Source organism: Pavona decussata, unplaced genomic scaffold (assembly GCF_977016875.1).
Source record: "Pavona decussata unplaced genomic scaffold, jaPavDecu1.1 SCAFFOLD_85, whole genome shotgun sequence".
Lineage (NCBI taxonomy): Eukaryota > Metazoa > Cnidaria > Anthozoa > Scleractinia > Agariciidae > Pavona > Pavona decussata.
Window position 1 is genome coordinate 240988 of NW_028145503.1, and position 22774 is coordinate 263761.

At 37.7% G+C, this 22774-nt stretch overlaps 2 long non-coding RNA genes across 19 annotated transcripts in view; both read right to left on the minus strand.

The window, feature by feature from the left end:
- LOC146475118 (uncharacterized) overlaps window positions 1–22774 on the minus strand; it is a 79528-nt gene that overhangs the window by 29767 nt on the left and 26987 nt on the right. For 2 of the 18 annotated variants that reach the window (XR_014865943.1, XR_014865944.1), the window contains exons 2-3: window positions 16490–16544; window positions 13782–14155 (exon numbers count right to left, since the gene is read on the minus strand). The exons of 6 other annotated variants lie outside the window; for them this stretch is intronic. This is a non-coding gene — a long non-coding RNA (uncharacterized LOC146475118). Of the gene's footprint in view, window positions 1–637; window positions 992–2691; window positions 2945–5755; window positions 5811–5911; window positions 6543–13781; window positions 14156–16489; window positions 16545–16669; window positions 16954–22774 lie in introns of those variants that run through there. 10 more of the 18 variants (XR_014865948.1, XR_014865965.1, XR_014865959.1 and 7 more) reach the window with 9 other exon arrangements.
- The window catches only part of LOC146475119 (uncharacterized), a 91055-nt gene that overhangs the window by 24604 nt on the left and 43677 nt on the right, over window positions 1–22774 (minus strand). The gene's annotated exons all lie outside the window — the stretch shown is intronic.

The window sequence follows — 22774 nt, forward strand, 5'->3', positions numbered from 1 at the left end:
TGTTCATGTTCAGCAGACCGAAAGGGGTTATTTTTTGTTTTGCATTTCTTTTCTACATCACTTCTTATGTAAGTCTTTCAAGATTTCAAGTAATATATCAAACACGAGAAGGTGTGTTTCATCAGATATCCAAACACTGAGAAATAAGTTGAAAAAACGAGGCCCAGCCGAGTTTTTTTAAACGATTTCGAGGTGTTTGGATATCTGATGAAACACACTTTCGAGTGTTTGATATGGCTTCTCAAATGATCAATAATTCTTGGAGAAATTCAAGGCTAAAGTTGGCGAAATTTTATGGTAATTAGGATCACATATCCATACCACGGTCACGGTAGTGATTTTCTTTGTTTTTACTTGATGAATTATTTATGAGTTTGAGAAGGTAACTTTCAACACCATTTGAACGGAATCTGGATGATTGTCGGACTGGCTCAACTGTAATTATTGCAAAGTGAAACAGTGTAAAAGGATACTTTCTGTGTACAACACTTCAAACAGGGGTTCATCCATTCGCAGTCAGTAGGGTTCAAGCAAGAAATGAAAAACGTTTAGACTTGTTGCGGTCTTCCTTCTTTTATCACCAACGGTTATATCAGTTACTTTATGTAAAAACTTTCAGTAAATAAGAACCATTACCAAGCATTAACCATTTTTATTTTTACCCATGCAGACAATGTAATGACAGAGATCCACATTAAATACTTGTACGATTATCCGATCAGCTTGTTTCCTAGATACGCTTGTTTACATAACATCACGATTTAAACAAGAGTAATTTCAATGAGATTTACTGACTTTATTTACTGGAAGATTCAACGGATTATAAATTCGTATAGGGCAGCCATAATTTTACGTTACACAAAAATGCCTTCTGATGCGGGTTCCGTAAGACCAATGGAAAAATGACATCTCCACTTATCGGGCAACTTCTCCAACATCGCAAATGCAACAGGCAAATTTTCCTGGATGTTTGAAGGCATTGGCAGTGGGCCTGACGAAAGCAAAAAGATGGAGAGTGATCATGAGTGTGCTGCATTGGATTTCTCAATTTCAATGTCATAATGTGCAACTCCAGGTTCTAAGACAACTAATTATTGTCCCATACGTACGGCGGATTTCAATTGAGTGTCGAAAGTAATTTCACAAATTGCTTTGGTTTTGCTTTGCTTCGCTTAGTAGTTGGCCAGCAAGACAAGTGCCACCTTCTCAACCAATCAGCAGCAAAACCAAAACCAATCATGCCATGCTCGCACGCGCTTTCCCTCGTTTGGCGTCGTTTACATATATCTGATTCGATTTCTGATTGGTTCGTTGCGGTGTTTGCGTCTGTTGAGATTGGCCAGCGTAATTACTTTAGTTTTTGGTTTAACGACACTCAAATAAAAACCGCTCTAATTAAGCACTACCTTGTGTCTAGAGAAGTGCATTAATTAACATCGTAAATTTGAAGCCTTTCTTTGGGTATTAAGGGCCTAATGTAAACAGGGTGGAAAAAATTAAACACTTTGGTTTAAATGAAATTAACGTTTTAAGGAAGCGCGCTACAAACGCCAACCCAATTTCTGCGGAACCCCCACCCCTCCCCTCCTCCCTCTTCCCCATCTCCAGATAGCAGGCAACCAAAACGATAAACTGCACCGTGCGAAATCTGCATGCGCAATATGGTTTGAAATTAAACTGACAGAGATGCACCCCCTGAATGATTTCACAGTTCCGCAAAGTGTTGATGGCTTTGATGAATTGTGTTCAAAACAGGCGGTAATTGATGTTGAAAGCCAATCGTTTAGTTTTCGTTTTGTTTTGACCAAGCTGTAAAGACTCTGGCTGACATTTTTGTGTTTTCTCAAGTCGACTTCAATCTTGACCTGCTCCGCTTCTAGCGGTCAAAACTGCACATGCCATCTTACAACTGCATCTCAACAAACTGTCAACTAACTCCGAGTATTTTCAACTAACTAGAATCTTGAATATTTCCAATGATTTAGAAATCTTTGGGTTAAACGATGAAAGTAAACTTAAATATGCTTACGGGGCCATTCAATCCAATAACGGGTATCCAATGAAAACTCAGACAGAACAACAGTTTTAAAAAACAGAATGTTCAAATACAATGATGGGTCGGCAAGAACTCCCAAGTATGTCTATTTTGAGAACTAACGCTAATTTAAAGACCTAAATAATAAACCAAACAGACGACAACCTACAAAACATTTATTTAGGATAACCTAGACTTTAAATTAAGTGCACCCAATGGTTCATTTCGGTGGAAATCTGTTCGGAAGCAGCTTTAATCGCCTCAGAAATTGGGATTTAGCCGTAAAGAAATGAAATCCAGTTTTGTTCGGCAAAATGTCAGTTGCTCGTATCGATCGATGGAAACCTAATTCCTTTCGTTTTCGAAGGGGCAAATGTGTCTTTGACAAGGCGAAAAAGGGTTAGCCTGGACTAGTGAATTCGAGAAAACAATTTGAGTCTCCCAAACGTTCTTTAACTTAAAGTTGCAGTGTACAATCAGAGACAAAATTTTGTTCAAAGAAATAAACCTTCCAGTAAGTTCTTACAAACAAAACAAGAATTTTAGAAAAAAGAGTGAGTATTTGCCGAGAAATTGGGGCGTAAGCGATTTCCACCGAAAGTTAAATTTTACTTTGATTGACAGCGTATTGCTGCCGAGGTAACTATCCGTTTAGACTGCAAGCAGTCCCTTTCTGGTCAGTCGAGATGGTGCGCTCATAGCGCAGCGAGACTGGAGCGAGGAGAAATCAGTTTTTTCGCGCTCGGCTATTTCGCGCGACCTCGACTATCCAGAAAGGGACTGCTTGCAGTCTACTACCCGTTGCGATAGTCGCGCGAACGGTCTTTCTATAGTCTTGAACCCCTCACGTTCCCGCACTTCGAATACCTTGTATTTAGTTGTAGAACTTGCGTTTGTTCGAGTACGAAACTGAGATAAAAGAAGACAATAGCTTTGAGCTTCACTTTTAAGTAGGTAAAGATCTTAAAATAAGGGGCAGTGACTTGTTTGTGTAGCGAGAATTTTTTTCAAGCGTTGTTTTCTCAAACTTAACTTTTCACTTGGAGGAGACACTTTCAAGAGTTACAACTCAACACAGATTTGGCCGATTTCAGTCAAATTTGGCCAAATACAAGAAAAATATTTAGTCAAGAAAAACATGTCGGGGTATTCGATAATTCTGAAAATTCTTTCCGAAGTCCTTGAAAGCCATTTCCGTGCTTTAACTCCGCATGGTTTCTCGCAGTTTTAAAAAATGTTCTGTAACTTTTGAACGCAATCGAATTAAGGAAAACCCCGACCCATTTTTTAAGCTTTTGGGATCCTAAAGTGGAGAAAAAAAAAAACAAACTTACAAAATATAAAAATCGCATTGAGTCGGGACTCTTGAACGACGATCTGGACCTTCAAGCTTGGACTTTTGGACTTTTGCGGAAAACCTGGGAATTTATTTTCTTGGAAAAGCAATTAAAGCTTTAATTTGATATAGGGTTTTGGGTATCTGTGATGTAACTGAGAGGCGCTTCATCCGTTAAACTGAAGCCACCCCTGAAGGTACACACTAACCTTCAATTTTCAGCATCGGAGCAAAGTAATCTCTATTCCAATTACACAAACATATCTTTAAAAGACCGGCAGAAAGCAACCTGGGAACACAGGAGAAATTTGACGCATTTTGCTTGAAAAAGTTCTCGTTCGGTTCCTCTGCATGTTTGGATCACAAGATCAACATGACGGTCACAAGCTGTTACGTCACACCACTAATATAACTCAACCAAATAAGGAAATTCTATTTCCTAACTATAGACACAGTAGGCATTCTGTTAATCTCATACCCAGATCTTCTCATTCTTCGGTAGAGAACATCTGGTAAAATCCGTTTTCATGTGTCAGGAATGTGACACACAGCAAAACTGCATATGCTCAACATTTGTAGCAAAAACACTTTGCCCAAGAATTGCCGAAGATGAATTTTCAAGATCATTTTATTGCTATAGATTTCCGGTAATATTTCACCCACCGTGTTAAAAAAGATCAACAACTTTAGGTTTCTGGAAGCGAAGAAAGCCGCGGCAAAAGTTTTGTTGACAATGTTCTTGACAATGTTCTTGAGATTCCTTTCGACAAACATTTGCCTCGCTCTGAAGCTCTTGCCTACGTTCTGCCTCACTTCGATGCGCCAACGCGCGTGGTGATTCGTGTGTTCTCGGCAATTTTCAACCGTTGGCCGACATTTGCCTCGCTCGCTCTGAGGCGTTTGCTTTATACTGCGCCCTGGTTTGTCTGACTTCGATGCGCTCGGTTCACGTGGTGATTCGTGTGTCCTCGGCATTTTCAACCGTTGGCTGGGGTTCTGTTTTCGTTGAAGGTCTACTATCATCCTTTAAAAGTTTGCTGTGGGTCTACTATCGGTAAGTAAAACACGCTGAGTAAAATTCTACGTTGTTCTCTCGTGAGGTTTAAAGAGTCACGTTTGTCTTTTCGTGTTTGGCAAGCTGTTTCTGTGAATTTCAGTTCCCCGGGATTAGATATTTGGATCTCGCGTTCAACTAGCTGTTGCCGTGAGGTTATGTTTTCAAACTATCCACCTTCGATAAAGAAGAGCCATGTTGTCGTGCTAAATCATCGAAAATCAGAAAAAAACAAGCACTGATATCGATCGCACAGTACATTAACAGACTTCGTGCCACACCGCTCAAGTTCAAAGGATTCATCAATTCTTTCAGACCCGGCTTTTAGTCTGCCGACGAGATTCACTTAACATCGACGTAAGCCGGGGCTAAGTTACGAAGCACAATACGGTAATAGTTTTGTCTCGGTATGAGTTTAAAACGCTCTTTACGAGGTTTCACTAATAGATTTACGTTAGTATAAAATCGAAATACAAAAATATGTGAAATATACACACATCAGAAACTGACATCAGGCGACAGTTGTTCAAAGAGCGGATTATTTTATCCAGCGGTTAATTCGCTATCAGTTCGACATTTTTGCGGTTTTATAGTCGCGTATGTTTCGCGGCATTTTGGTAAAATACCTTTTCATTTTGAGTAGAAGACCAGAATAGTATGCTGGGCTGTAAGTTTCATAAAGCGCGGAAATCCACAGAAAAAAAATTGACAGTCTTAAATATGAACTCATAATTTGAAATAATGTTAGGGACATGGCTCCATTTTGTGTATCCACCTTTCAGGACGCAAGCGTATACTAAATATCGATGATTTGAGAATTCTTGGCTTTCAACTAACGGTATTTTTGGTCCGTTTAATTTCGGGATACAACTTAGCTACTGCCCTGGCATGGCTGGCGAACACTTCTATTCCTATTTTTTCTCTTTATTCCTACTTATGTAATCAGTCGAGAAAACCAGTCAGGAATATTCAAGAGAAATATTTCCCATATGTTTTCTTTTATTCTTTTTGCTCAGGTCAATTTTCGGACCATACGTTAATCTGTTTACACCCGGCATTAGTTGACATGTCAGGTCGTAAAAATTTTAGGAAACAGAGACCGTTCTTCCTGAACTAATGAAGTTGCCGTCGGTTTTTCGAGCATCCTAGAGTTTAAAATTGTTTTCTAAACCACGTTTTTCGTCCTTCACGAAAAAGAACTATTTTTCCCATGCTACTTTCCTTTAAGGTACAAAAAAGGCGAAGCCATGAAGTCAAGTTTTTCTTCACTGTACAATCAAAATTTTCAAAGCGATTCATTTCCGATAAGAAACTATAATATTTCTTTTACCTTTGTCATCAGTTAATTCGGAATGCTCCGCCATCTCTTGGGGTGGGGCCTTGTCCTGCGCAAAAGAAATATTGAAAATTTTATCAGAAGTAAATACCTTGTAACGAGAAAAGAAGATGAACAAAGGAGCCTTTTTGAATAGTTAAATGTATTTACATTAACAAACATGATGTACCTCGCCTGTCATAGACATTGTAGCACAACGCACTACTCTGCAGAAAACGTCAGCGTTGGTTGACTGTTTCAAGCTGAAAACTACTGCTTGAACTTTAAATGAAACAAGAAAATTTATTTAGAAGTCTGTGTACAGTGGTGAGATCAAATATCTTGTTATTTGTCATGTCATGGGACTGACTGTGTCACAATTGTTTTGCTTGTGATGTTGTGATCAGCACGTCTATTTCACATGTCCAGAACATGATCACAGTTTGTTTTAGATCGACCCAAATTAAGTAACCCTTTAAGCCGTAACAGTGATCAGCATCCAATTTCTCCTTGTAATATCAATTTTTTTGCAATCCCTGAGGTCATGAGAATTAACGATATAATCATCCAAGGCGATTTTATTGTTATATGAATAACTTCTACCTAATAATTTTATTATTAAAGTATGGCGACAAGACGGGAGAATTTGTTCTTTAATATTAGGCCTTAGAGGGTTAAGCTCGGGCACGGTTGCGTGCCCAAACGTCTATTTTCATTCAAGCTAAATCGTTCCATGAAGTAAACACCAAACCGCCAAGAAACATGTAATAAGAACACAAGAAAAGTTTGAAACCTTTTTTGAACGTTTTTGTTCTTTGGTAAAAAAAGAACAGCCTTTAAACTCCTACACCAAGTTTGACGAAGGTTTAAATTTGGTGTTGTATATTACGTCATAAAACTTTTAGTGTCTATTTCACGTTGGTTTTCTGGCTCAGGACAAAAATAAAATTCGAATATAATAATGTTTTAAAGTAGTCGCGAGGTCTGACATTTCAACTGATTTACTTTAAATTGTTATCACGTTATAATTTTGCAACAGAACAAATACTATGAAAAGTACATTATCCGGCCTAGGTACAAAGTATTTATCATCGCCTATCTAGATGAGACGCCATGTGAACACTGTACATGTCGCTTTGAGCGAGTGAACTTGATTCAGTACTATAAAACAGTGGCAATTGATGTTGAATGGAGTGCTGCGTCGAAAATGTTCCCTGACCTCAAATGATCACCAAATATTGTGTGTCACTCAACACATTGTAACACTTGCCAAATATGGTTATGGATTGGTGCAATGAATATTCGTCTTCCGGCATGAGTCAACAGATCTCCAGCGATATAGGTAATTGCGTGTGTCGGGGAGAAAAATGGCAAAATAAAGATCGCCTCCAGGTTTTCTGTAATAGAACTCTGCTTTGTTATCAATGAATTGAATAATTAAAAAGTTATCCTGCTCAGTATTTCGGAATTTCCCCTGTTTTTGGCCAACTCGGCCGCTAATTATCAGGTGAAATTCCGCGTGATTTGGCAGTATAATTATTAATTAGTCGCTTGACCAAATTTGCATTGTTCAGGTGACGGACTTTGAATTTCCAACGACTTGACGCCATTCCTATGATAAGAAGAAACTACGTGTGTTTTTGAAAATATATTTCAGAGTAGTTAAGGGCAATTCAGATAGTATCCGCACTGAACTAAAAGCCTCGGCAAAACGTTCATACATTGTAAGTTGTAAAACACATCCACTATGTGTTGTCCAGCAATTATTAGATATGCTAATTATTGCTTTAACTTTGTTGGAAAACCAATTGTTACGCAATTGAAGGTTTTTCCTTCCACAGCGCGCTCATTCATTGGCTAGTTCATGGTCACATGTATAGTAGCACCAGGGTGTAGAGTCCAATCATTTACACTGAACATCCGGGAACAGTGCCAATGATACGGGCTTTCCCCGTGAAAGCGGTACGCCTTGTCCGATTGTTAAGTAACTGAAGGGATTTTCCCTCCACAGCGCGCGAATTCATCGCCTAGTTCATGGTGACATGTACAATAGCTAGAGGGTAGAGAGTTTAACCATTTACACTGAACATCCGGATGGAATGGAACACGACCAATTTTAAAATTTAGTTATGGTGTCTCTCATTTAATTAAAATGTTTCTAGACCAATTACAGGAAAAAAAACTTTATTCACCTCCTAAGTAATAATTATAAACAAAAGTTTGCTCACTGCTTGGAATAAAATTTCCAAATTGTAAAACAACGTTAATCAACTTCCGGTTGCCGTCCGTGGCTCGTAAACGTCTGTGCTTAAGCTCCTTAATGTCAACGATGGAACTTTGGAACCTACTTTGAAGGCAAGGTGGCCTTCCCGAAGGTAAATTTTTACATTTTTGCGGTATCTGCAGAATGGTAGTAGGATAGTGATGAACATAAGTGGACGGCGAGCCCGTTGTGCAATAATAGATCGAGTGGTAGCTAGGCTACTTTTTCATAATTATTCTAATATAAAACAGCTTATATAAATTGAAAAAAAAAAAATTAGGAAACCGCCGCCCTCAAGATTAAAAGAGCCATAAATAACCCTAGAGTGGAGGGCTTAGTGCTCACTGACTGTCCCCCTCCCCCTCTGTAAACGATTTCGCTTCCTGTGGTATATTCCTTTGACTAGAAAGGATCATGGTAAACTCCAGACTCCCGCGGGATTCGTTCTCGATCCAGACTCATGTGACTTTGCAAGATACATTTTGAAAAGCCGTTTTAAATCCTAAATGGCAGTCTTTCCCTACCCTCTTCTATACTCCAGCTCGTGAAATCCCTACCCTTCAGATGCACCTCCAGTCTGCAAAAGGCAACCCTTTCGTGGGGAGCCGTCTCTTCTATAAAGTCCACTATAGGGAGAACCCTCCCCCCCCCCCCCCCCTTCCACCTCCTTGCCTTGTCTAGTCCTTGAATCATCCTGGTGTGGAATATGTTTGATCTAGGTTCAAGTTACTCCTATTTAAGACAGAGTTGCTTCTATTTGTAGCCAACTTTGTTTGAGAAAATAACGTGATGTGACGCCATTGGACAGTTTTGGCGACAACATATCAGATGGTAAACAAGCCAGGCAAAACAAGGCAAACCTGGGAAATCTGTTACTCGAGTTCTTTTTTTAACAGAGTGTCACTGTCTCACAGTGTTCTTGTGACCTGTTCAGGGGTAGCCAACCGCTTATTTCAATGCAACTGGATTGGATACAATTCAATATTAGAACCGATTCTATTATTTTCTCAAAGCGTTTATCGCAAATTCGACAAAAACGTGAAAGAGAATTAACTAGTAAATATCCCGAATCATTAGCTGCCTTTCAAAATAATCCCTGTGAAAATACGCGAATTACAATCAGGAAAGATGTAAAAGCGAACTTGAATTGATGAATGACAAAAAAGTTGAAGGTTAATTATACGGGCAAGGGCACGATGGCACGAACACGGAGAAAAGAAAAGTAAATATTTTTTAAACCTGGAAAAACGTGACCACATTAAGAAACATATTAGAAAACTATACATTAGTGGAGTTATCTCTACCGATCCTCTCTCGATAATGAACGCGCAAAAGCAATTCTACACTAAGTTGTACAGCAGTTCCAAAACAAAGCTAGACACTCCAGATGCAGAAATCTTCTTTGAAAATCCATATCTATCAAGGCTATCAAGTGAAGCAAGTGAGAAATGCGAAGGAAAAATAACAATTGAAGAATGCCAAAACATTATCAAAACATTCCAACTAGGTAAGATTCCTGGAAATGATGGTCTGCCAATTGAATTTTATAATGTCTTTTGCTCATCAATCGGTGAAATGGTGGTTGAAAGTTTTAACGAAGCTTATAAAGAAGGAGAAATGTCTTACTCACTAAGGCAAGGTTTCATTATACTTATCGAAAAAACAGGTAAAGACTTACTACTTACTACTGTTGACACTAAAATAGCATCCAAAGTAATAGCAACACGAATTACTAAAATTCTACCAGAGATAATCCACAGCAATCAGACTGGATATGTTTCAGGTCGATACATAGGGGAAGCAGCTAGATCAATTTTAGACGTCATGGAATACACTAAAACATTCAATATTCCGGGTATATTCTTATTCATAGATTTTGAAAAGGCGGTCGACAGCCTTGAATGGAATTTTATGTTTAAATGCTTAGAAATTTTCGGCTTTGGTCACAGTCTTGTAAGATGGGTAGAAACATTTTATAGTAATGTATCCAGTTGTACCATAAAACAACGGATCTTTTTCTGCTAATTTTGAGTTAAACAGAGGTGTTAGGCAAGTGGATCCCTTGTCGCCATATCTATTTGTAATCGCAATTGAGATTTTAGCTGCTGCAATTCGAACTTGTACCGATATTAAAGGAATTAAGTTAGATTTAGAGGAATGGAAAATTGCTCAATACGCAGACGGCCTCACTGCTTTCTTATCTGATTTAACAACCGCACAAAATCTCTTTAAATTACTTGATCTTTTTGGGAAACTATCAGGTTTAAAGGTTAATTATACTAAAACAGAAGCAATGTGGATTGGTTCGAGCCGTAATAGCCCCGAGATACCCTTATCTCTAAAATGGCGCAAAAGCGTAAAAGTTCTTGGGGTACACTTCAGTTATAACAGAGAAGTGTCATTACAAAAAAACGTTTACGACAAGATTACCGAAATTAAAAAAACAAATACATCAGTGGAGCTGGAGAGGCCTCACTTTATTTGGTAAAGTATCTATCATTAAAAGTCTTCTTCTCCCTAAATTGGTATACATATTTTCTATCCTCTCACCTCCCTCGGAATTTATACCGCTGATTCAAACGTTGGTATATAAATTCTTATTGAAAGGGCCTGACAAAATAACCAGAAGAGCTACAATTAATAGTTCTGACCATGGTGGGTTAAATCTCACTGACCTACAGACTTCGATCAAGTCTCTTAGGTTAGCATGGATTTCGAAAATTTTCAATCCTAAACCGTCTCCATGGAAAAGTTATCTTAAACATTTGCTTAAACCTTTTGGAGGTATTTTCTTTTTTCACTGCAACTATAATATTAATGACTATCATATTAATTCCATTTTTTATTTTGAAATGCTGCAATGGTGGTCTGAATTTCGCTCAAGTTTTGCAACGGATTCTAAAACTTTGATTCTATAATTTGGAATAATTGTAATATAAAGATAAACGGCAAACCTATCTGTTATCATAATTACATAAATACTGGTGTAATTTTTACCAGCGATTTAATGTTTTCTCGGAGCAATGTTGAATCCTTTAACATAGCAAAGGACAATGGACTAATGGGCTCAAATTACTTGATGTGGTCTGCTATTCGTTGCTCTGTGCCGAAGCATTTAAAGGGAAGGGTTCACATTCCAGCGCATGTGCATGAATCTAAATGCTTTATTCTCTTTCTTATCAACTTTATGGCTTTGAAAATCCCACTCACTTGTACTTCAGTAATCACATTCTATAATTAGTCCAAGCAAAATGACTGATGACCAAAATTCACAGAAAATGCTAATGGTTTGTACTCATATTGTCGATTTTGAATTTAGCGTTGACCCGTAGGATTTATTAAACCGTTGATGTATTTACAGTTATTTGCATGCGAAAAAACGCAATCATATGAAAAAAATTACCACCCGAGTTACCTATTCCCTTCCGAATGGTTCTTAAACAACGGATTAAATTAAACAGGCTTGGGTCATAGCGAGCAAAGGTGAAAACGTATTTTGATTCATGGACATGCGCAGAACCGTGAACCCCTCCCTTTAAGGAATCTCATCGTCGACAGAAACGTTTAAAATACACTTGAGTTAAAATGCGGTAACAAAGATTTTGATCTTATCTCGAGCAAGAGGAGTAGAAACTTTTATGCTTTTCTCATTCAAGAAAAAGCCAAACATTCAAGAGGTTAGGTTTTAACCTAAGTGAAGAAGAGACTCGAAAAGCATTTGTGCTGGTAAAATCAGTTGCACTTGAAACATTTGTACAATGTTTTCAGTTCAAAATTTTAAACAACATTTTGGTTTTGAATACCCGGTTAGTAAACATCGGAAGGATTCAAAGTGATCTTTGTGCGTTTTGTCAAACCTCTCGAGCGACGCTAGAACATTTCTTTTACCTATGCTCTTTTTCAACAGATTTTTGGACTAAATTTGAAAACTTTTGGTTAACAGTAACCACGGAGCAAATAAAACTGGAATATATTAATATTATTTTAGGAGTATTAGATGAGAGATCTGACCTGCTCAACTACCTTATAATTTTACGTAAAATTTATTTGTGGAATTGCCGCAAAAATAACCAAATCCCTCTCTTTTTGCCTTTCGAAGATGTAGTCAAGAGAAAGTATGAAATTGAAAAGCTTATAGCCTTGCAAAGCAATTTAAGCTTAAAACATTTTCAGGCAAAATGGAACCCTGTTTTAAATATCAATCCTAATTATTTTGTAAAGAAGTAAGTGCCGCCCGTTCATTTTTTTTTTTTTTTCTATTAAATAGCATTATGTAAATTATGTAAATTTATATGTATATTTTTGATAATTTAAATCCCTGTATTGTAACTTTATATAAAGTATCTTGTAAATACAGAAAGTAATTGTGTAATTAGAGTACAATGTAGCGTGAGTTTTGTATTTTCAGTTGTGTAGACAGAATATCTGAAGTATTTGTAGTGTTTGTAACTGTAGTGTTTGTAATTGTAAAAAAGTGTTACTCTGTTCAACGTTCACGGCAAATTTATAGAAAACGAATTTTTGACCTTTTTCTGATTCAAACCAATCTGGGAAACTTTATGTGCATATGTGTATTAATAACAAGGGTGGCAGTGGAACATGTACAGTGATTTTCCCCGAATTCAATCATTTAGTTACGTAAGAGCCAAATGCTCCTTCACACTTAATATGCGCATGCGTGGGTGTTTACGCGCGTTCATCCCTCACCGCCCCAACCAAACCGCCTTGAAATCCGTACAATGCGACCATTCAGTGAGAACCATTGAGAAATTCTTTTTAATAAGTGCTTTTTGTTCATCATTACGCTAGGAGTAACTACAATCTCTTGAACTGAATTTCCATCACGATCAAAAATGCAATCATTAGGGGCTCAACTAACCGACTCACCTGTCCAAGGAGATAGCTGCCAAAGTTAGCGCTGAAGCCGTGGCAGTTAACGTAGACGCGGGCCACAGGACGCGACACATAAACGCATCGTACGACCACACGTATCCTCGTTCCTCGAGGACCAGGTCGAACGGTATGCTAAGAAGAGAGGTAACTAGATAGCAGGCGTTTAGATTTAGCAGCAGCTGAGTGGTTAGAGGACGCTTGCCGGAGACGACGGTTGCAAGCCATTGCCGACCGAGCTGAACTTTAAAATGCCGAAACAAAAAATCAGCTCTATGGTTTTTAATTCTGGTGAATCGCTGGATAAAGTGTCCGAGGATGGGTTTGAATCGATGAGAGATGTCCCCGAATTGATGAAGATGAATTAGGGATTGAGGGATCCACTGTAATTGGCTACACTGTAGTGGTCTCCCTGCCTAACTATTATATCTTTGGTATTTTTTTTTGTTTCTATTGTTTGTTTCCATTCTGTTTGTATTTTAGTTAGGCGAAGCTAAATAAATAAATTAGTTTCCAGAGAAAGTCCCTCTTGGCTTAAGCTTGCGTTGAAGTCCCTTTTTGAGCTTGTTACCCTTTTACTGCAACTCTAGGCAGAGTCACTTACCAAAGAGGACACAAGTCTGAAAATTTGTGAAATGTTTCGTAGGTCTGGCTCAATGGGATTAAAATGTGAATGTTTCATATTCATTGGACTGATAACCCGAAGAAAGAATGATTTCTTTAGTCTGTGTACAACAGTTCGAACAGGTGTTCATTCATTCGCCGTCAGTAGGGTTCAAGAAAGAAATTGAAAACGTCTTCTTGCGGTCCTCTTTCTTTTATCACCAATAAGGGTAATGTCAGTTACTTTATATAAAAAATAACTTTTCGTAAATATGAACCACTATCAAGCATTAACCACTTTTATTCTTATAATTACGTATGCAGACAATGTAACGACAGCGATCCACGTAAAATACTTGTACGCTTATCCGATCAGCTTGTTTCCTAGCTACGCTTGTTTACATAACATCACGATTTAAACAAGAGTATTTCGATGAGATTTACTGACTTATTTAACTGGAAGATTCATCGGATTATAAATTCTTATATGGCAGTCATAATTTTATTTTATACCATAAAGCCTTCCGTGCCGGAGAGGTCCGTGAGGTGTTCAGAGTTTTTCGAGAAGACTTCCAGCTTCCACTTATCAGGCATCTCTTCCAACATCGCAAATGCAACAGGCAAATATTCCTGGATGTCTGAAGGCATTGGCAGTGGGCCTGACGAAAGGAAAAAGATGGACAGTGATCATGAGTGTGCTGCACGATGTGCAACTCTACCAATGTTAGACTAATTAAACACTACTTTGTGTCTTGAGAGGTGCATGCTTTGATTAACATCGTGAATTTGAAGCCTTCCTTTGGGTCTTAAGGGCCTAATGCGAACAGGGTAGAAAAAATTAGACACATAAGTTTGAAGGAAATTAATTAACGTTTTACTAAAGTACGCTACCAACACCAACCCAATTTCTACGGATCCCTCTCCCCTCCCCTCCCCCCTCCTCCCCCTCGCAGAATAGCACGCAACCAAAACGACAAACTAAACCGTGCGAAATCTGCATGCGCAATATGACTTGAAATTAAACTGACAGAGATTCATCCTCCTGAATGAATTCATAGTTCCAGAAATGTGGATGGCTTTGATGAATTGTGTTAAAAACTGGCGGCAATTGATGTTGAGAGCGAATCGTTTTAAAGGGGATGAGAGAACTCGCGTTTGTTTTGAGGTACCAAGCTGTTAACACTGACTGACATTTTTGTGTTTTCTCCAGTCGACTTCAATCTTGACTTGCTCCGCTTCTAGCGGTCAAAACTACACATGTCATCTTACAACTGCATCTCAACAAACTCTCGACTAACTCCGACTATTTTCAACTAACTAGCATCTTGAATATCTACAATGATTCAGAAATCTTTGGGTCAAACGATGGAAGTAAACCTCAATATGCTTACACGGCCATACAATCCAATAACGGGTATTTCATGAAAACTCGAACAGAAAAACTGTTTTATAAAACAGACTGTTGAAATATAACGATGGAAGCCAATGACTCGGCAAGAACTCCCAAGCATGTCTATTTCAAGAACTAACGCTAGTTAAAAGAACCAAATAATAAACCAACCAGACGACAACCTACAAAACGTTTATGTAAGATAACCTAGACTTTGAATTAAGTGCACCTATTGGTTCATTTCAGTGAATATTTGTTCGAAAGCGGCCTGAACCGTCTCAGAAATCGGGTTTTAGTCGTAAAGAAATGAAATCCACAGTTTTGTTCGGTAAAATGTTTGCTCCAAATTTCGTATGGATGGAAAAGTAATTTCTTTTGTTTTCGAAGGGACAAATGTGTCGTTAAAAATGTGAAAAAGGGTTAGCCAGGACTTTTCGTAAAACAAACAACAGCTAGTAAATTCGAGAAATAAAATTTGAGTTTATCAATTGTTCTTAAACTTAAATTTTCAGCATAAAAAAAAAAATCAATCTCTATTGCAATTACACAAATATGTCTTTAAAAGACGAGAAAGCGACCAGCTAGGAACATAGGAAAATTTTGACGTATTTTGCTTGAATTAATGTAAGTTCTCGTTCGGTTACCCTGCATGTTTGGATCACAAAATCAGTCAACGTGACGGGCACAAGCTCTTACGCCACAATACTAAAATAACTCAACCAAATAAGGGAATTCTATTTCCTAACTATACACACAGTAGGCATCTTCTTAATCTCGTACCCAGATCTTCTCATTCTTCAGTAGAGAACATCTGGCAAATCTGTTTTCATGCGTCATGTGACACACAGCAAAACTGCATATGGTCAACATTTGTAGCAAAAACACTTTGCCCAGTTAGCTGGTGGATTTTCAACTAAGATCAATTTATTGCTATAAATTTCGGCAATATTTGACCCACCGTATTAAAAAAGATTAATGAGTTTAAGTTTCTGGGAAAAAAAGAAAGGCGCCGCTTCAGTTTTGTTGACAATGGTGGGCAAAGTTCGCGCGCTATATTACCCAACAAACGTTTTCACAAATCTTTTAACAGAGGGACAACACTCTTTGGCTTTCGGCAAATCTGTTTACTTTAAATTTGAACTCTTGGCCTGTCCGGGGCAGTGTCACCTAATTTTAGTGTCACTTTCAATAGCCAAAAACACATAATGATATTTGTACAGACGTAAACGTCAAAATAATGTTTCAGTTTTGTTGACAATAATTTACTAGTGCACAGTAGCTGTATAATTCATCCTTGGCTGCCGATGGTCAGGAAGGAAATGGAATGCAAAATGGAAATCATTGGCCAGTGTTTTCAAGTTCCTCCTATGTATCCTGAAATGGCTAAAGCCGTTTTATAGTTTATTCTTGCCCAGACAATTCATTCCATATTTTTTCCCCGTAGCTCCAAGAGCGATTTTGTGTCTAAAAAGCGGTCCAAAGTCAAATATTCGAACAGTTTTGAGAAACATACAGCAAAATCTCTGTGAAAGTGTCCCATGTTTTGAAGACGCTTTAGCAATTAAGCGATTGCTAGGTATTGTATAAAAATTATTTCCTTTACCTTTGTCATCAGTTGATTCAGAATGCTCCTCCATCGCCTTGAGTGGGATCTTGTCCTACGCAAAGAAATATTTAAAATATTATTAGAGATAGATACCTTGTAACGAGAAAAGAGTATTGTTTAAACAGAGTAAACTTAAATATATAGTTAAATGTATTTACATTAACAAACATTATGTACCTCGCCTTTCATAGACATTGCAGCACAACGCACGACTCTGCAGAAATCTTCAGTGTTGATTGACTGTTTCACGCTGAACACTACTGATTGAATTTTAAACGAAGCAAGACAATCTATTTAGAGGTGTGTGTACAGTGGTGAGATCAAATTTCGTGTTATTTTCCATGCCATGAGACTCATTGTATCACAATTAATTTTGCCTGTGATGTTGCGATGAGTGCGTCTATTTCACATGTCCAAAACATGATCAACGTTTGTAAAAAAAAAAAAAAAAAAAAACCGGATAAGACCAAAATAATCAGGCAGATGACAGGAAAACTTCCACAATTCCATTTCTCGCTCTTAGGTAAAGAACTTGTACCAACACATTCTGAACGACCTTGGTGTGACCTTGGACAAAAACTTAACTTTTAATAATCACGTTGTAAACAATGTTTCTTCCTGTATGTCAGTATTAGGACAGATAAGCCGTGTGAAACATGTTTTCAAGGAGGATTTACGAACAACGATCATAAATGCTTTAGATTTTAGTAAATTGTACTATTGTTCCTCCGCGTGATCAAACACTACTGACACAAATATTAGGAAGTTGCAAAGTGTTCAAAATTTTGCTGCCCGCAGATGACAGAAAGACTTCCACAATTCCATTTTTCGCTCTTAGGTAAAGAACTTGTACCAACACATTCTGAACGACCTTGGACAAAAACTTAACTTTTAATAATCACGTTGTAAACAATGTTTCTTCCTGTATGTCAGTATTAGGACAGATAAGCCGTGTGAAACATGTTTTCAAGGAGGATTTACGAACAACGATCATAAATGCTTTAGATTTTAGTAAATTGTACTATTGTTCCTCCGCGTCGTCAAACACTACTGACACAAATATTAGGAAGTTGCAAAGTGTTCAAAATTTTGCCGCCCGCATTGTTAGTAATATTAAGAAATATTATCATGTAACTCCAGTGTTATAAGAGGCTAAGATAGCTCCCAGTAAAAACCAATTTATACTTCATGGATGCCGTTATGGCTTTTAAATGTATGACAAGCATGGCCACAGAGTCAGGTAGTCAGGTAATAAATTTATTTTTAGAGGTAACGTAAGTGGGCGGGCGACTAGAAGTTCACAGCAATTGAATATTTCATTATTTAAAACTAAACCGGGGCAGGGATCCTTTTCGTATAGAATTGTTGATATATGGAATAACTTACCATCTGCAATTAAGCTTCGCCAGTGTTTGAATAGTTTTAAGTGTAATTTAAGAAAGTACCTCCTGAAAGACTTTTTACGTTAAGCTACCCCCTCACCAATTTTTATCTAGTTTTTTTTTAATTACTTAAACTGATTATCATTTTTAATATTTATTTATGTATTGTAAATATTGCAAATGTTGTTTTAATATTAATTTACAAATTGTAAATTTGTCACTGAAAAGTATTGTACTGTATTTTATTGTATCACAGTTTCTTTTAGATTGACCCAAATTGAGTAACCCATTAAGCCGTTACAGTGATTACCATCAAATTTCTCCTTGTAATATCAATGGTTTTTCAACCCCCAGGTCAAGAGAATTACGAATACGATCACCCAAGGCGATTTTCTTGATATTTGAATAACTTCTCCCTTGTAATTTTCTAAGAAAAGTATGGGCACAAGATAGGAGAATTTTTCCTTTAATATTAGGGCTTCAAGGATTAAGTTTGCCCAATCGCATGCTCAAACGTCTATTCGAACTAAATCAGGCCAAAAAAAAAAAAAACGCCAAATCGCCAAGAAACGTGTGATAAGAACATAAGAAAATTTTGAGATACTTTTTTTGAGACGTGCTTTGTTCTTTGGTTAAAAAAGGAACAGCCTTCAATTTCTTACACCAATTTTAAAGGAGGTTTAAGTTTGGTGTTGTATATCACGTTGGGAAACTGTCAGTGTCTATTTTACGTTGGTCTTCTGGCTCAGGACAAAACTAAAATTATAATATAATAACGTTTTAAAGTTTTCGTGAGGTGTGACAGTTTAAATTGTTATCACGTTTAAGCTTTGCAACAGAACAAATACAATAAAAGGTACATCATCTGGCCTCGGATCCAAGGAGAGTTAAAAATTTTACACTGAACCTCCGGGAACGCTGCCAATAGAGAGATTAAGAATGACGTTTACGGCAAACGGCAAACGTGAGATATGGCCACGTGACCATGTTTATCCTATATTTGCCGCTTGCTGTTTACAGTTTTCCTGTCAAATCGAGTAGTTTTGCGTTAGTATCAAAAGGCTGTAATTAGTTTACGCTATTCTCATCTTTGTACTCTTCATTTCAAGAAAAAGTAAACGCGAATCTCACGTTATTACTTTGCCGTAAACGCGATTATTAATCTCTCTAATGACACGGTCTTTTCCCGTGAAAGCGGCTCGGCTAGTCCGTTGGCTAGTCTCTAAAGCGCGCGCATTCACTGTCTAGTTCGTGGTCACGTGTACAGTAGAACGAGGGCGAAGAGTTTAACCATTTACACGGAACATCCGGGAAACATTGCCAATACCGGATTTCTCCGTAAAAGCGGTACGCCAAGTCCGATTGTTACGGAAGTGAAGGTTTTCACCCTCCACAGCGCGTGCATTCATTGGCTAGGTCATGGTCACAGGTACAATACCACGAGGGTGGAGAGTTTAACCATTTACACTAAACATCCGGCTGGAATGGAACGCTGCCAATTTTAAAATTTATTTAACCCTGCATTAATTAACACTGATCAATTAATACCCCCCCCCCCAAACCGGCATTAATTAACACTGGTCAATTAATACATCCCCCCTCCCCCCCCCCCCCCCCCAAGGCGACTTTGATATTTTGATACCCAATGTAAGTGGTACTGAGTAATAAAAATAATCCTTGGTGAGAGATTTGAAGGGTTATACTGACGTTTCCTTTGTACATAAACTGCAAATGGTTGTTGTTTCCAATTGCGTATATGTATACGAAAATCGTAACAGCGGATAAAAGATAATAAGTGAGAGACCATTGTTGTTATTTGAGCAGCTTTGGATAAGCAGTTGCGAACAGAAAGCCTGAACAAAATAATCAAGATTGAAGGGGATTCTAATCTATGACCTGTGCGTTACTGGTGCATTGCCTACCAATCGAGTTAATTATATGTCATATTTTCTTTGGTGAACTAAAACCACAAGCCAAATACGAAATGGAGACTTCGTTTTCAAAAATGAAGGAATTCGATTACAAAGCAAAAACTTACAACAGTGTTAGTTCCTAAACTATATATTTATTCAACAGATGACCAGATAAGCGTTTGGTTTGTTACCGATTACGTACGGTCACGTGTTTTACATCGCGGAAAACTGATAAGAACGTAAGTACAGTACTGAGTCAACTCTCGTTTTTGCGAGATCACTCCCTAATAGCGGGGTGTGGGGATCATCAGAGGTGGAGGCCTGGGGCTTGAGATTCTAGTTATATATGAGTTTATTAGTTACCCAAAATATTTTACTATCTTGTAAGATCTTGTAAGACTTGACAAGCTTACAAACAGTAGTGAATCTGCTAAGCATTCATTCATTGATGAGGGCTTGGTCTCTCCTAAAGAGTCTGGAAGGAAAAAGCATATTAAAGCTGAAGTGAAAACGCAGAGTCTGTTGTACAGCCACTAAAGAGATGGGTACGAAAATAAACATTCCAGAAATCTTTGGAAGTGTGTTTTGACAAATGACGAACATCAGACTGCAATTAAAACACAGGGCGCCCACACAAACTGTGTGACCGTTTGTATTTTGAATTTATAGAGGAAATGTATGGGAATGTCGAAAATCCTCGTATTATCGTACTAGATTGCGATAAATATTCTCATTTAACATCAAAATAAACGTATTTTAACCCTAAATGTTGTGTGTTGTCGTTCTTGAGGTTGAAGACGGCGATTTTAGCGATTTGAAGGGTTCGGCGTTAGACGTTCACTCGAACGAAACCACATCAGCCAACTTTTCATCGGATTTTCGATAAAATGCACTTTTTTCTGTAGTACTTTAACTTAATTTTAGAGGAGGCTCGATTGCAACTCAATCGAGCCCTTTTCCGGCACATGTTTCTCATTTTGATCTCAAAAGTAATTTCTGTGCTAAAATGCCATAGTGCTCATAACACAGAAGTGACCTTTGAGACTGCATGGCTTAAAACAGGGCTCTATTTCAAACAAGATACTACTATGCACAATGTAATCTGGTCACAGAAGACTGAAACAAAAGGTGGCAAACATGAGGCTTAGTTTGCATGTACTGTAGTTTTTAAGTCGAACCTGTATTACACTGCACTGCACTGTCACTCTCTGGCGGTCAATTGTCAAAATCCAAAATTTCTTTCCTTTATGACTGTAACATTTTGACCTTTTTTAAATGGTCACCTCTTTTAAGCGGTAGTGGTCATCCTTTACTAAATCCCAACAAGCTGTTTTTATACTGTGTTGACCTGTTTTAAACGGTCACTTAATAAAAGGAATCCACTCCAATATTGCAACAAATGGTATTCCAGGCAATTGAATTTGTTGCACCCTACCTGAATGCTGGCTATAAGATCTTGGCATTAATGTTTTATTAAACCATTTCTATACCATGCTTTATTTGTCAAAGCATTTTATTGCTGCAGTTTTTTTCTGAGCAACCAAGCGATTTGTACATGGGTGGGGGTGATGTGGGATGGTATAAGACAGCAAGAGATGGCTGTACAGTTTAAAGTTTGTGAGGGGATTCGGGTGGCCTGATTTTTACTGAGTGTTTTTGGACTCATACAATATGATTCCCAGAAGAATATTATTTTGAATTGTCCTCCAATCTACGGTGTACTGAGTGAAAGGTTTTTTACAATTTTAAGGTGTGTCAATGTTTGAGTTTGAAAAAAGCCTGCAGGGAACTTGCCAGCAATATTTCTTATAGTTCTTCTAGATTGTCAACCAAATTGCTATTTTCCAACAATGCAGTGTACAAATAAAAAAAAATTAACATTCTGTTTCTTCCTGTTTTCTTGTTTGTGGAGATGATACTAATTGTCTTGTTGGTGTTGAACTATGCCGTAAACACCATGCCAAGAGCAAATTATCTTTATTCAAAAATAAAGACTGACTCATTGGACTGACAAAAAGCTTTAATTCAGTAAACAAGAGGGTATTTTACTGATTCCAATCTTTGGAGTTTAATTGTTTTAGCAGCCATTTAGTGGCAAGGCTCAACATACATTTGTAAAGATGTGGCTGATTTTCTTTTGGTGATCTTGAAAACTGACATGATGGTTATAATTATTGATTCTGTGGTGCCTGATCTGCCATACTGGCCTTTTTAATTTTCTGCTCTTGTGGAGCGACCGCTGCAACGTCTGTTATTGATCTTTCCTTGAGACACACTACATGTATAAATCATTTCCTTGAAACTATAAAAAACATAGCCTGTGAACAGGCTCCGAAGTGTGGTATAAGGCGAAGACAAAAATGGTGCTTGGAGAGGGAGTAATAAGGGGAGTGAGCTTGTGGACATTCTTGTCATGCCATGGAAACAAAGCAGCTGAATTCTACTGGAAGTTGATGGTCAAAGGCTGTCAAATCATCTTTTCTGTAAACTTGAAGCTTTACAAGGTAACAATGGTTTTGAAACCTCTCTTTAGCCATTGGCAGTCAGTAGTTTTACTTTACAGCTGTATGTCTCATTTCTTTGCCAATTACTACAAAATTCCACAGCTTTGAACTGTTTTGATACCATTTAAAAGAATGGGAGTTATTCTCTGCTACACTGTAGGCATGTGATACTGAAGAAGGGCTATAACGTTTTGACTGCTTGTATGTCGAAAGAAAGGTACACGTGTAGCTTTTCTCTGCTAGGCATGTAATATTGATAAAGGGCTTTAAGGTTTTGACTGCTTGTATGTCAAAAAATGGTGCACCTGTAGCTACATGTACATGTTTTCTCTGCTAGGCATGTAATATTAATAAGGACTTTAGTGGTTTGTCTGCTTGCTAGTTTTGCTTTGAATAGTGTCCTTTAATGGTTTTCAATTTAGTGCTGAAAACCTGAGAGTGTATTATTACTCTGACCATTCACAACAGACATAGACAGCATTT